Source organism: Pelodiscus sinensis, chromosome 5, assembly GCF_049634645.1.
Source record: "Pelodiscus sinensis isolate JC-2024 chromosome 5, ASM4963464v1, whole genome shotgun sequence".
NCBI lineage: Eukaryota > Metazoa > Chordata > Testudines > Trionychidae > Pelodiscus > Pelodiscus sinensis.
The window spans coordinates 14,381,138-14,395,266 of record NC_134715.1 but is presented as its reverse complement, the minus strand read 5'-3'; the positions used below and the strand labels follow the sequence as shown (position 1 = coordinate 14,395,266).

General features: G+C 45.6%; 1 protein-coding gene across 1 annotated transcript in view; it reads left to right on the top strand.

The window, feature by feature from the left end:
• KLHL8 (kelch like family member 8) overlaps positions 1–14,129 on the top strand; it is a 72,450-nt gene that overhangs the window by 1,176 nt on the left and 57,145 nt on the right. The window lies entirely within an intron of this gene.

Below are 14,129 nucleotides of genomic sequence, written 5' to 3'. Positions count from 1 at the left end.
CAGTGATCCAGCAGGTAGTTAAGACATGTAGAGCCTTGGAAATCCATGGATCATTTTTGTGGCTATGGAAAAAATGGAAATTTTTGTGGAAATGTTGTATCTGCAGTTTTGCAGATATCCTCAGGTTATTAGCAAATATGAATGAGGATCTCAGCGACTCATTTTTGCAAATATGGATGCGGCTGCAGATACAAATATTGTATCCGTGCAGGCTTTAAAGACATGCCCTAAGTCAGGGGTCTGCAATCAATGGCTTGCAAGCCAAATGGCACACTAGGGAGCCAGATATTCTCTTTTGGTGCTCCAGCTCAGCTCCCCCAGATTCTCCCACGGCAGGGACCTAGCGCTGGCACTTCAGCCTTACAGCACCTTACAAGGTTGGAATGCCAGTGCTGGCTTCTTGTGAGGGCTGGGCAGTTCAGGTGGGAGAAAGCCCCGAGCCCCCGTGCTGAATCCGGTGTGCGGGGAAGAAGTGGAGCCAAAAACGGCTCCATGCGCTCATGGGATAGCCTTACAGGGACATACTTCTTGGAGGCTTCCCCCTTGGCTCCCATTGGCCTGAATCCAGTGAATGGGAGTAGTTGGGAGACCATGTTGTATGATGCCTGTGATGCGGCAGGAAAACAACTGCCCCCCATCTCCTTATGCCCAGACCCCGCAACCCTACCCCCTTACTTGCTCCCCCACCGCTGAGACCCCACACCCGTAGGCCACTCCTGCTCTGTCCCCCTAGCCAGACACCATGCCCCCATCCTGCTCCTGCTTCTTGCTCCCTCACCTCTGGCCAGACACCCTGCCCCCTCTTCTTCTCCTTCCTCAGCCACCCTCACCCCTCCAGCCAGACAGCCTGCCCGCCTTTCATTTTTGCTTCCCTCTCCCCCCCCCCCCCAAGTCTAGGGGTCCACAAAATGCACTAACCCTGGAACTCCAGAAGAGTAAATTTGGCCTGAGGACTTGAACCTCGGTCCTCCCTGCCACTCCCCCCACCTTGGAGTTAGAGCATCAGGGGACTGAGGTGTTTCAATTGGAGGCCACATCAGTGGGGGTTGGGGTTTTTTGGAGGATTGGGGTTTTTTTTGGTTTGCTTCTTACTAGTGTGGTCCCCTACTGATTTTTTTTTCCGGTGTGTCAGTGGGCTCTGACTCAGAAAAGGTTCCCTACTCCTGCCATAAATTAAGACAATGTTGAAACCTTTTGTGTTGAACATAATTTTTTACTTTATTTAAAAATGAAGCCTGGCCAAGAAGCCCCCAATTGGGACTCTGCCCCCATCTGGCCGCAGGAATGTCATAACATTCCTGCACCCTCCTCCCCGCCTCCCACACACACACTAACCCTGAGCCCATCATACACCTGAGCCCCCTGTCCTAGGCCCCTCATACTCCTATATTCCCAAACCCCTACATCACCAGTCTCCTGCCATAACCCTCCTGAACCCCCCACACCCATTCCACCCTATGCTCTGAGCCCATCATACATCTGAACCCTCTGCCTTGAGCCTCTCATACACAGACTCCTGCACCTCCACATACGCAGTCCCCTACCATAAGATTGACAGAAGACAGCCTGAAGCTGGATTTGACTAATAATGATGTAAAAAGAAATGTGCGAAAAGATGCAGCAGCAGAAGTCCCATTAAATAAAGTCTGAGAGTACGTTTCATGGATGGTATTAATATTAATGATAATTGACATAATAAATAATAAGTTGTATATTTTCAGTCATGCAAATGGCCATTCTTATACATCTCTTTGTTGACCATTGTTCTGAATTTTGATGTACAGTAAACTTCCGATAATCCGGCACCTTTAGGACCCAGGGGGTGCCGGATTATCAGATTTGCTGGACTATCGGAAGGGGAGGCTGTGACGGGTCTGGGGTGAGGGGGGCATGCCCCCCCAGACACTCATTGCCCCGCCTTCCGATAGTCCGGCTCTGCCCTAGGTGTCCATGATTCAGCCGCTGCTTGTCAGTTTCAGCAGCGGCTGAATCGGGGACGCCTGCAGCAGAGCAGCTGCAGTGCTGCCAGATTGGTCAGGTAGCGCCGACCCTTGGCGCAGCGAGACCAACCCGGCAGCGCCCCAGCTGCTCTGCCCCAGGTGTCCCCAAGTCAGCTGCTGCTGAGCAGCTCTGCCTCGGGCTTCCTGGAGTCAGCTGCTGGTCAGTTTCAGCAGCGGCTGAATGGGGACAGCTGGGGCGCTGCCGGGTTGGGTCCCACAGTCCTGAGGGGCAGCGCTTTGGGACCAACCCTGCAGTGCCCCAGCTGCTCTGCCCTAGGCGTCCCTGATTCAGCCGCTGGTCAGTTTTAGCAGCGGCTGAATTGGGGAACCTGGGGGCAGAGCAGCTCCAATGGTCCAGCTGCCCGGAGCACTTCTGGGTTCCTGATGGTGCCAGACCATCAGATGCCGGACCATCAGAGTTTTACTGTAGTTTGGTTCTTAGGGCAGGAGTCTGCAATATTTTCAAACCAAAGTACAGCATAAAGGCTGTGGTCTGAAGAGTTTACAATCCCAGTAAGGTCTCAAGTGAGCTCTCCTTTTCTTTCTCATTTGTGGGAATAAAAAATGTTTGTTGGTGAAAATATTTTATTTTGAGTGAGTGGGTATATTGCATGTATTGGGGTGGGAGTGAGATGTGTATTTAGTGAGGAAAAGCTAAGTCATAAATAATACAAACTTTTGTTTGTATGTACTGAAGTTAGTTGTCATTCTCACATGTCTGAAGTGGTTCCTGTGAACACTGTCTCCTGTTGTCCTGGTGAACATCATCGCAACCTCTCTGAAGAGAATTTGATGGTTCTTTGTATCAAATGCAGTGAGTTCCATCAGGATGAGAAGGCCTTATCTTGATGTTGAGCTGGAGGAGTGCTCTACAAATTAGTTTTTGTATTCTCAGTTAACTGGCATTAGAAGGGAAGTTTAATATTGGATGCTCACTGTTGAAAAGTGACGGTTTCTTTAATAATAGTCAGGCTGTTGTGCATGTGCTAGAGGATGGAAGGAAAGATTCCCTGAAAGAATGCATTGTCAGCTCTTCTCCCTCTTTTGTATGGGCCTTAGATAATCTGAATTTTCACTAGCCAGGAATGCAGATGCTAGTGACAGCTCTAATTGCTGTTTGTCCTTGGATTGCTATTTTGTGACTGACTCAAATTTTTGAACAAAGGATTTTCTGACTCTGCTCTATTTGCCTTTTCTGGTGTCTATAAACTGTCCTCAGTATTTGTGAGCTCTGAAATAGGTAATTTGTTTCAGTTTACATATGAGCTACCCAGAAGATTAAGTGACTTGTTAGCTAATGAAATACTCTATCACAGTGGTCCCCAACCTTTCGTGGCTGCCGGGGGTGCAGTCGCTGAAATGCCAGGCATCTGGGGGTGGGGCCACCCACACACCCTGCATGTAGGCCGGCCCCGCGCATGTGCTGCGTGCCCACGGCAGGGGCCACCCATACGCCCTGCAGCCAGGGCCGGCACCGTGCATGTGCTGAGCGCTGGGGGCGGGGCCAGCCCAGATGTTTTGGTGGGTGCATATAAATGCCCCAGTGGGCTCCATGGCGCCCACGGGCACCGCGTTGGGGACCACTGAGTCTTATCACAATCATATTGTTAATCCTTCTCCAAAGCCCTAGCAAATAGATGATATCTGTAATTCCCATAGCAAGAAAGGTTCTGGGGTTGTGTGGAAGTTGTCGGAATTTATGAAGAGGTTTATGGCTGAACAAGTTTGAAAGGCTGTGTTTGTAAAGATAAAGATGTAGATTCCGTTTGGTGCCTTCACTGTTGTGGCTCCGGATTATAAAAATAGCTTGTGGAAAAATGATTCTTTGTGCATCTGTGTTGGAAGGCATTGTCAAAGAAATTTTCTTTTCCTTCCTTTCCTGCTTTTTTTCTGCCAGCAGCTGGCCAACAACCAAGATATTTGTGTGGACAGTAGGCTGAGAGAAGGCGTTTGTCCACTGCATCATTTGGGTTCTGTTGCATAAAGAGATTAAACATCTTTAGATTATGCCAAATATATGGAGATTTTCTTTTCTTTCAAATTCTTATTAGTGGTAATGCACAAAACAGTATTTAATAAATTCTATTATACACAGCAACTTACTTTATGCTTATAGGTGATGCTTACTGGGTACCGGTTAACCAGTACCTGGGAGCAGTCTCCTGCCTGCACGGGCGAACGGTTGCTCCAACCTTGTGGGGTATGGGTATCCTAGCTTGTTTTCATATTGAGGCGCCTTAATCTGTATTCTACAAAAAAGCAAAGTGGTTTTCTTCTGTATGTTAATTAATTAATTTCAAAATTAATTCAGTGGGAGGCTTCCTTTGTTTTGTTTAAGTATATGTATCCAAATACAATAATCTAATGCTAGTAGAATGACCGTTATTTTCTCAGGATTAATTCACTTATTTCAAGCCTAGTATCGAACAAAGGAATTATTTAAATATAAATTTGATGTTTTATTTATGTATAAGTTGTTTATTGCATCTGCTCTGTCCCCTTTCACACACCCTGTCACCAAAGTGTGAGGGAGACGGAGGGCCCTGCACTCCCCATTCACAGTCAGATGTGACTCTCAGGCAGCAGGTGGAACAAAAGGGTTTATTTGCTGACAGGAACACAGCATAGAACAGACTTGTCAGCACAGAAAACAGGAACAGTCAGTACAATCCGTTTTTGGGAAAGGGAAGCCCAGAGCTAGGAGCCTGGCTCTTTTCCTACATCCCAAGCTAGGAATGTAAAATCCTGGTTAAACAGTTCACTGGTTAAAGCTTATGGGGGTAAGGAGGAGCCCTGTGTATAGGTGTGTGTGTGTGTGTGTGTGTGTGGCTCCTGCTTCTCCCCTCTTGTGTGGGCGGCCAGTTCCTGCTCCCAGCCAGGCAGACTGTTGCACTCTCAGCAACCTAGTCCTAGTCCCCCACACCCTGTCAGGTTCTTCCTCCTACCTTTCTCCTGCTTCCCAGGCAAAATGGGTCACACCTGCTCCTGGGTTCAGGTTACGAAGGGCACTGGCCATTGTGTGTGTGGGGGGACTATCACACCCAAAATTCCTATAATCATTTAGGTCTGGGTGGCCAATCAGTTAGACACAAAGGGTATGTCTAGACTACATGGCTCTGTCACCAGAGCCATGTAGATTAGTTTATTAGACATTCCCAAATGAAGCCGCGATTTAAATTATCACCACTTCATTAAATTAAAATGGCTGCCACGCTATGCTGATCAGCTGTTTGTTGGCTCAGCGCTGTAATCTGGATGCTCTGCAGTCGACATCAAAGGCATTTGTCGACCTCCCCGGTATGCCTCATTCCATGAGGGTAGTCTAGACATACCCTTTGTGTCCTACTTCTCCAGATCCCACTTCTCCTGACTCCGTATTTCTGACACATTATATCATAATTCTTTTTCCCAAGCACAGGAAGCATTTTATATTTCTATTTCCTCTTGTTTAATTATGTTAATGTGGTGTTCTATTGGTCCAGCATCTCTCCAGTGACACTTTTTTTTTTTAAGTGTAACAGTTGCACTTTCTCTTTTAGAAACTTTCAAAACATTGTCTGCTTATAGATGTCCCGGAATGTTTAAAATAGAATATACAATTGAAGCCCATGTTCTGTTTCAAACAAAAGAAACTTGATAGTCTGTAATTAGTAAAAGATATGCATGTTACCCATTCACATCACTAGTACCTGACTCTTAGGCTACGTCTACACTGGCCCCTTTTCCGGAAGGGGCATGTAAATTTCAGCAGTCGTCGTAGGGAAATCCGTGGGGGATTTAAATATCCCCCGCGGCATTTAAATAAAAATGTCCGCCGCTTTTTTCCGGCTTTTAAAAAAGCCTACTTTGAAGTAGGAATAAGAGCCTCCGGAAAAGGGCACTTTTTCCGGATGATCGGGGCCAGTCTAGACGCTCTTTTCCGGCTTTTTTAAAAGCCGGAAAAAAGCGGCGGACATTTTTATTTAAATGCCGCGGGGGATATTTAAATCCCCCGCGGATTTCCCTACGACGACTGCTGAAATTTACATGCCCCTTCCGGAAAAGGGGCCAGTGTAGACGTAGCCTTAATGCTAACTTAATAAAGTGTGTATGGTGTAGTAGTGTAGCTTGTAGTTTATTCCACTAGATCATTTGTTTTAAGGAAGTTCTGCTTAACAGGTACAAAACCAGGGACTTTGTTACATTTGACTGAATTATTTTACTAGAGGAAAGGGAGAAGCTGTAGGGAAGTAACTGTTCACTCTATTGTTAACTAAAGCTATTGATCAGTTTCTGATCTCCACAGCGAAGCTTTGACAGAATGACAAACTATGTTGGAGAGTCATTGTTACATATGAATTTTGCTAGCATGGCTATGTTAGACCTCTTACAAGCCATTGTATGTTTTGCAAAGACTTTGGGGGGTTGGTGAGTGAGGAGGAGAAAATTTACCTTTTATCATCTTCTCCCCTTTGTATCATCTATCTTTTGTGTCTTTGACTCTAGATTTGTGCAGTGCCTGGAGACTTGATTTTTAATTTAGCCCTTAGTCACTATTAGGGATGTTAAATGTCAATTAATTAACTAATCGATTAATCAATTAGTCGATAAGGGGGGAACTCGCTATACCGCTGCACTTCTCCCTTTGAAATGTACAAAAGCTGCCTGTGATTCTTGTACATTTCAAAGGAAAAGGCAAAGTAGTACTGCTTAGGTCCCCAATCCTGTGAAATGTACAAAAGCACTGGCTCCTGTTCTTCCTGTGGGAAGCAACTTGTAAGGCAGGCACTTGTAATACTGGGAACAGTGTGTTTTCTATAGTAGCAATTAGGCTCCTGCTACTCCCCTTCTTTCCCCCTCACCGCGCGCTTTCATAGAGAGGAAGCGACTAGTCAAGTGACTACTTGAATATCCGATAAGCTTATGCTTATTGGGTAGTCAGCTAGTCGCTTACATCCCTAGTCACTACTGCAGTACCAATACCATTAAATAATAATGAGGAGTGGACTAATAAAATATACTGCACTTTTTTCTCTTTGGTACAATGATTATTTGAAGATCAAACACTTGAAGTTTCACATCTGTGTGAGTCCCATATGACTTCCCTGTTGTCTCTGTCTAATGATCCAATTCAATTAAAATAAATTAATATCCTGTGGTATAGTTGTATCTAATACTGACTGTGCTGCATAATCTCTCTATATATTTTAGAATGTGTCTGTCTACGAGTCTGTTTGTTCAAGAACTCCTCCTAAATGGTAAGAGCTAGGGTCACCAAATTTGATGTGCAGCTTCTTCTCCCAACTTAAAGCAAGGTTAGGGTTTGGTTGTACATGGAAAACTGGAAATCCTGGGGAAAACGGGAAACCCTGGGGAAAGGACTGTTTTCCATAATGTGGAAAGAGAGGGGCTGCTGTTCGGAGGGATGCGATTTTAGAGTGGCCAGTGGGGGCAGCAAGCCTGCAGGAGAGATCTATCCTGCAGAGTGCCCACTGGGGCAGCTGTACCCACCTGTCAAGTGGCCAGCAGGACTGGGGTTCTGCCATCTTGCCTGCCAGCACAATGGTAAGTAGCCTCTCAGCCCCAAACCCTTTCCTCTCTCCCAGCCTTTGGACACAGGGCTGGAGTGGTGGGGGAGAGAAGGCCCCCAGCAGGGGTGCGCTGGGGTGAGAGAAAAGGACCTTAGTGGCTGGGCAGAGGCTCGCTGGGGAAAAGGGCTGTGCCAGGTGGGACCCCCACTGTGAGCCCCTCCTCATCCCTCAAACCTCACTCTCGCACACCTTCACTCCCAGCCTCCTACGTCTCCTCCTCTCCCCACCCCCATCTCTAAACCCTGCCCTGACTTCTTGTGTTGGACTGGGCCGGATCTGGGCACAGCTGAGGGCATCCGCTCAGGGCGAATTGCTCAGGTTCGGGGCTCCTTATAGCCCCCCAGACTGGAGACTTTCCCAAATAGGCCACAAACCAGTCCCACAGAGTGCTTCAGCTGCCTGCCTGAAGCCTCACGAGCAAAACCCCTCCGACATCCCAGCTATATCTGTGCCTCAGATGGCCCCAGGCCTCATACACAGGTGAGGGGTTTTAGAGCCCAATCCCACCTTCCCCAAACAAGTTCTGTCTGGTTCCAAGAAACCAGCCACAGATTCCAGGTCATTTACCCTCTGGATCTTACCAACAAGATCCCGCTGAGCAAATCCTTTAGAATCTAAAATCTAAAGGTTTATTACTAAAAGAAGGAAAAGCATGAGAGTATGGTTGTTAAAGTTTCATACATTACATGCATCGAATCTCCCAGTTCTCGATGCAGGCTCACAGCAGAGATGTTATAACTGCTGCTTAAAAGTCCTTGGTGTACATCCTATATCCAGATGGGTCCACAGTTCTTCCTGGCTCGTGATTCCCTGCGAGGCCGCATCTGGGGTCAGGAGCAGATCTCAAGACCAAAATAGAGTTGGTCACATGGCATATTTATCCCCCCTCCTGGCTTCTTCTAAGCTGGAGGGAGTCACCTGGCCAGTGGCCAGGTGTGTCTTTGGCCTCCAGAGGTCCATTGTTCCCTGGAGCTTTGCTCATTAGCATGTCCATGGGCAAACATTCCTGGCCCATTGCTCTGCCTCAGACAGAGAATCTTTCAGCATCAATACAGAGTACATATTTATAACTTCACCCACAGACATTATACAGGTATATGAAGAGCATATGCAGAATCAGTAGAAAGTAAGTTTTTGTTTGACACCTCATATGGCCCTCTTTGTAACCACTTTTGGGGCAAACACCCCTTCCCCATGGGTGCAGCAGTGATATGGCTGCTCCTCTCAAAATCCAGTAACGTGACACCCCCAACACAAAATTGATGCAGAAGTGATGCTAGTAACATCACTGAGGGCATCATAGGCCTCCCCATGTTTTGGCTCTGTCTCATCACACGTTCTAATCCAATGTTACAAACCACAGTACAGAGCTGGACAAGTGTATGAAAACCAAACTTGCTTACAACAGGCTTCATCACAGCAAGTTCTGTCATAGCGACAACCATGTCCCTGCATTATCTTATAAACCCAAGGTAAACCTTAGTAAAAACCATAGCCAGTTGGATCTGCTTTTGCAGCATGATCCCTATTTGTGTCAGGTGATCTTGCCCAGAGCTGAAGAAAATAGTGACTCTATCCAGGCCAGCTAGGGCAACAGTCTGAAATCCAATTAGTGCATGAATGTAGGTATTTTTTCACTTAGCCACAAAAACAAAATGGTGGCGTGCCTCAGTTTCCCTGTTCACATAGCACCTTCTGGCTGGAACCTTCTTTGTCCTGTAAGATGTTCCAAGACCAGTTACAAGCATTAACCCTGAAATATTAACATCCCAAGGTCCTTTAGCATACATTTTGTCATCTGGTACATTTCTTGATAAGTTACAAGGTATTTTCATACGATCATGCACATCGTACATCTTTACAATTCTCTGCAACAATAGTACATTGGTTACATCAGTAATAGGAACAAATCCATATCCAATGTATAGTGACAGTACATTCTTTTATGCCACATCTTTGGCTCCACACTATTGCAGTCTTAGGCCTTCAGGTTTAAACTGTAAGTCTCCTTTGCCCAAGCAAGCTCTGCCCAGCCCCCTTCTCTTGTGGGCTCAATAGCTGGCCTAGCAGAGACAAAGGCCTGGCTCGGTGTGTCTTCCTGGCTCACAATAGCCATGGAATTCTCTCTCCCCCCCAGTCAGTGGGGTAACAATAAGCTGTAGACTCACAAGTCTCTCCTCCTTCCACCTCCAACCTTTGTTTCCACATGGAGCTAGATATCAAATTCCCTGATTGATTATGAGTGTCCACTGTGTCCAGAGATGGGAGCTTAACTGCCATCTCATGCATCCTAGAGAGAGTAACCACATAGATGTTCTGCTCTGCATACTTGGCTACCCAGTCTTTCTCCTGAATCTGAGACACTAACTTTCCACTTTCCTCATCCATCTGGGAATAATCTGGTCCCAAAGACACTGACTTCCCAGCAAACTGGTTACATACAGTCACTTGGTTATCAGACTGCTCCCATTCTCTGGCTTTTCCTGTCTCATTTGTAACAACCCTCAGTTCCTCTGAGACCTCTCTACAACTATCCACATTGGGTTTCTCTAAAACCAAGTCAGTGGAGTCACTGCTTACAGACACATTCTGTCTGTCAGGCACTGAAACAAGTGCCTCACGCAACAAGCTGCTGCCTTTTATAGGCAGAGCTTTCTCTTGAATGCCTTCCCCAAGCAAGTAGAATAGTGATAGAAATGTAGCCGTGTTAGTCTGGGGTAGTTGAAGCAAAATGCAGGACAATGTAGCACTTTAAAGACTAACAAGATGGTTTATTAGATGATGAGCTTTCGTGGGCCAGACCCACTTCCTCAGATCAAACCATCTTGTTAGTCTTTAAAGTGCTACATTGTCCTGCATTTTGCTTCCCCAAGCAAGGCCCTGTCACCTCTCTGTTACTGCAAACTGCTTGCTAAAAGCCCTGAAAGAACTCTCTTCCCTATGAGCTTCCTTAAGTAACAGTTCACCATTCTCTGGCTCTGCAGCAGCATTGCTCTGCTGAGCCACAACCAACTCGTCTGGCAATCCCCTTACTCCCTGGAACAAAATACAGGACGATGTAGCTACACCAGACTAACACGGCTACACTTACTCCCTGGGTCATCTCTGCTACCTCATGTGGATTCACAGATAATCCCCTCTCAGGCAAACAGACAGACTCGTGAGTTATAAGGTCAGAGACATTTTCCTTCCCTTTTCAGCTCTCCAGATGGCTGTAAACTTCCACACAGTCATGAGGCACCAGAGGTAACATGCTCTCATTCTCTCCTTGTGCCCTGGCTGAGGGGTCACCCTGGTCCCACAGGTTGCTCCCTCATCCCCCAGCAACACAGCCGCATCAGGCACAACGTCTGTGCCACAACTGTTTTGATCTCTGGGATTCTGACAAGATGCTGGCTGGATCTACCCAAGTCACTGCATCCTTCTCCCCAGAAGACACAAACTTAGAGCCACCCCCTTTTTGGGTCTTAGCTGTATCCAGACCCAGCTTTAGGGCAACAGCACCACTCTCAGCCATCACAGGCCCTGGGCCTGAGGTTCCCCATCTCTGATTTAGATATTGGCACAGAGAGTACACTTATTAAATTGATGATACCAAACTGGGAGGGGTTGCAAAGTGCTTTGGAGGATAGGGTCATAATTTAAAATGATCTGGGCAAACTGGAAAAATTGTCTGAGGTAAATAGGATGAAGTTTAATAAGGACAAATGCAAAGTACTCCACTTAAGAAGGAACAATCAGTTTTACACATACAGAATGGGAAGCGACTGTCTAGGAAGGAGTACTGCAGAAAGGGATCTAGGGGTCATAATAGACCACATGCTAAATGTGAGTCAGCAGTGTAATACTATTGTAAAAAAAGCAAATATGATTCTTGGATGCATTAACAGGAGTGTTATGAGCAAGACATAAGTAGTAATTCTTCTTCTTTACTCTGCACTGATTAAACCTCAGAGTATTGTGTTCAGTTCTGGGCTCCATATTTCAGGGAAGATGTGGATAAATCGGAGAAGGTGCAGAGTAGAGCAGCAAATATTATTAAAGATCTAGAAAACATGATATGTGAGGGAAAACTGAAAGAGGTTTGTTTAGTTTAGTTTAGAAAAGAGAAAACCGAGAGGGGACATGATAGCAGTTTTCAAGTATCTGAAAGGGTGTTACGAGGAGGACGGAGGAAAAATTGTTCTCCTTGACTTCTGATGATAGGACAAGCTGCAATTTAAGCACATTGCTTCAAGGGAGGTTTAGGTTGGACATTAGAAAAAAACATCCTAATTGTCAGGGTGGTTAAACACCAGAATAAATTGCCTAGGGAGATTGTGGAATGTCCAACACTGGAGATATTCAAGAGCAGGTTAGATAGCAATCTATCAGGGATGATATAAAGCAGTGGTGCTCAACCTTTTTGCACTTGCGACCCCCAGGGAAAATTTGGTTGAGAAGAAAAAAAGCGTGGCCCCTTTAAATGCCGCTCCCTCCCCCCCACCCCTACCACATATATGTTGGGCACCGAGCCAGGAATTGAAAATACTGGCCAGCCCGAATCACAGTGCTGTGCACCCCCCTCTACCCCTCCCCCCCGGAAGACAGCTGTGATCTCCCACAGGTTGCACACCGCTGAGCTACATGGTGCTTGGTCCTACCATGAAAACAGGTGACTAGATTTGATGACCTCTTGAGATCCCTTCCAGTTCTACTATGCTATGAGTCTATGAAGGCAAAGCAAAACCCCTTCCAAGGTACAGATCCAAAGGGGGGGGGGTCTCAGTGCTCTCTGTAAGGTCTTTTAAAAGTTTTCTCCCCTCATGGACAAAAGTTGTTTTAGCTTTTGAAAAGATTTTGGAAAATCCTGGAGTCCAGCCTGGATTTTTGAGATGAAGCCAGGCAGATGACAAAAAAGGCTGACTTAACCAGGTTCTTCCCTTTTTTAGGTGTAGCTACTTCTTTTTAAGTTGACATGTAAGATATAGCTGGAATACAAAAAATAATCTTGGTGAATATTGTTCTAGAATTTAAACATTAACTGACCATACCAACTGTCTCTAATTGTTCAAAATATACAAAAAACTTAGCAAAATTGCAACCATTTTAGTAGATGTTACTTATTGGTTGTCCATCTATTACAGAGCTACTCAACTTTGGAAGCCCCAGGGGCCACAATGATACTCATAGCACATGCCGAGGGCCGCAACTTGTGTGATTGTATATACATGTAAATATATGCAAATAACTTTTTTCACACTGATGGGCATGAATACAAAAATTAAGGCAAGACTATACAACACACCGGCTCCAATTTAAGTCAGTTCTGCTGATATTAATAAAATGCAATGTTTACCCAATTTCTACCCATGTGACAGCACTTTTAATGAGCAATGACAGTCCAGGAATTTAGCTACTAAAATACATATCAACAGTAGACTATTATCTTGACTACTTTTTTGTTTTGGCTTCACAATTATAACAGATCAAACAAAAACTGCCAATATAGTAATGGAATTTACTGGAGTATAAGTACAATTAATGTGAAGATTGTGTCTGCAAACTTTTCACAGCTGTTTCACATCAGGCTTGTATTCCATTGTAGCAGCACAGAGACAGTCGGTCAGATGTCTGTCATTAAGATGGGCGTGCGGTTTTGACTCAATGATTCCGATGGAGAAGAATAAACTTTCACAGACCTATGTAAACCCAGAGCAAGTTAGCACTTTTTTGGCACATTTCAGTAATGCAGGGTACATGTTCATAAGCTTCAGGGGGTAGCCAGTCATCTGAAGAAGTGGGCTGTCCCCACGAAAGCTCATGATACCATCTACATGTTTTGTTAGTCTATGAAGTGCTACCAGACCATTTGTTGTTTTTTAAGTTTTTCCTGTACATGGGTCATCCAAAATGTTTCAGTATCCTCTTCCTTATGCATAGAACTGCAAAACAACAGTATTCTAAAAGCTATCATCTCTTCTTCAAATATGGCCCTTTCAACATCAAATCTCACTGACCATCTATCTCAGTGGTCTTCAACCTTTTTACACTCAAGATCACTTTTTAAATCTCAGAACAAGCGATGATCTACTGCCCCACTCCTTCCTTGAAGCCCCGCCCTGTCTTTTCTCCTCCTCTCCATCACTTGCTATCCCCAGCCTTTATACATTCTACACTGCCACTTTTTTTTTCCAATTCTTCTGTAGGAGGTTTTTCCAACATGTAGCCTGTCTAGACTGGACCAATTGTCAGAAAAAACTCTTCTTTTGGCAGCCCCTTTATTCCTCGTGAAACGAGGAATATAGGGTTTACCAAAAGAGCATGTTTGCTCTTCCACTAAAAAAACGGAAGAACAAATGCATCCCTGGATGCAGAAGAGTTTTTCTGGAATATCTCTGGACTCCTGGAAAAACTACTGCAGTCTAGCCATACCCTCACTGAGTTGAGACAGTGTGGGCTCTGGGGTAGGATGTGTGGGCTCTGGGGTAGGAATAAGGGATTTGGGTGTGGGAAGGAGTGAGAGGTGCAAGCTCTGGGAGGAAATTTGGATGCAGGAGGAGGTGGAGAAGGGGATTCT